Source organism: Mustela nivalis (genome assembly GCF_964662115.1).
Source record: "Mustela nivalis genome assembly, chromosome: 9".
Lineage (NCBI taxonomy): Eukaryota > Metazoa > Chordata > Mammalia > Carnivora > Mustelidae > Mustela > Mustela nivalis.
Window position 1 is genome coordinate 114,127,106 of NC_139028.1, and position 1,367 is coordinate 114,128,472.

Consider the following 1,367-nt stretch of genomic DNA (forward strand, 5'->3'; position numbering starts at 1 on the left):
GATCCTAGGGTCCTGGGATTGAGCCCCATGATGGGCTCCCTGCTCGTGGAGAGAGCCTGCTTCTCCCTCGCCCTCTGCAGCTCCCCCTGCTTGTACTCTCTCACGCTCTGTCAAATAAATGAAATCTTTTTTTAAAAATAACAAAGGTAAGGACCTTGAAGTGTGAAGATAATTGTAAAATATCCAGGTGCAGCATCCATTTCAACCAGCCTTTTGGGGGCTCCTTTGATCAGCCTGTTTTCAGGGGCCACAGAGAGTGGAGAATCGCTGGGGGCTGGCAAAGCACCAGTCTGTGGACCCGGCAGCTCATGGGTGGGATAGATTTTTTCCTCCAAGCCTTACAATTCTTCCCTACGTAGTATTCCAAAGGAAGTCTGACTCTTCATAGTGTGGGTCAGTGTTAGGTCCAGGCTAGAGGGAACCCTCTGGAAAAAGCTGCCACCAGATGTCTGTGTTAGAGCAAGAAAACCGACCTTTCCCTGAGCACCCCCTAAGACAATCCATGTGTCAAGATCTGAATAGTTCCGGGATGCCTGGGTGGCTCAGTGGGTTAAAGCCTTTGCCTTTGGCTCAGGTCATAGTCTCAGGGTCCTGGGATCGAGCCCTGCATCGGGCTCTCTGCTCGGCAGGGAGCCTGCTTCCTCCGCTCTCTCTGCTTGCCTCTCTGACTACTTGTGATCTCTGTCAAACAAATAAATAAAATCTTTAAAAAAAAAAAAAAAGAAGATCTGAATAGTTCCTTTCGGCCGCCTGGTAGCGCAGCCCCAAATTTCAGGTTTGCATGCTCTTTGCCTCCCTGGCTTCCATCACCCATCCTAGATGTGTTGTCGTCTTCCCAGTCTGACTTCTGCATGCCTCCCACAGGCCCATATCAGTTTCTGTTTTCACCCTCTCATCAGCCACCATGGGGTCAACCTCGCAGTGAAGTAAAGAAAGGAGAGAGGGGAAGGAGTGTAGACATCCCCAATCCCGAACCTTCCTCCCTGCTCTCCAAGTGGATCCAGCTGTCTAACAAGACCCTTCCTTCGACGTAGGGCCCGCCACACTGCAGCAAACTCCCAGGAGGCCACAAAATACTATAAAACTTTGAGAGAAATCCTGGACATCTCTCAGACGGCTAGCTCGAGGCAGTTCACAGTTTCGCCACTGTATTGCACACGTTCCTTTTGATAACATAATATCTCTGTGAATCTGGGGTTTTGGCAGCTGCCACCAGCAAAAGCAAGTACTATTGGGAGAGTCCGTGTGTGACAGGAAATGAAAGTGACGCTGTCCAATCTGGTTCCAAGTTTTGAGAAATTGTGCAGTGCGCAACAGGCACACATATCCCACTAGCAAGTGATTGTGATTACTTAAGAATAAAAATA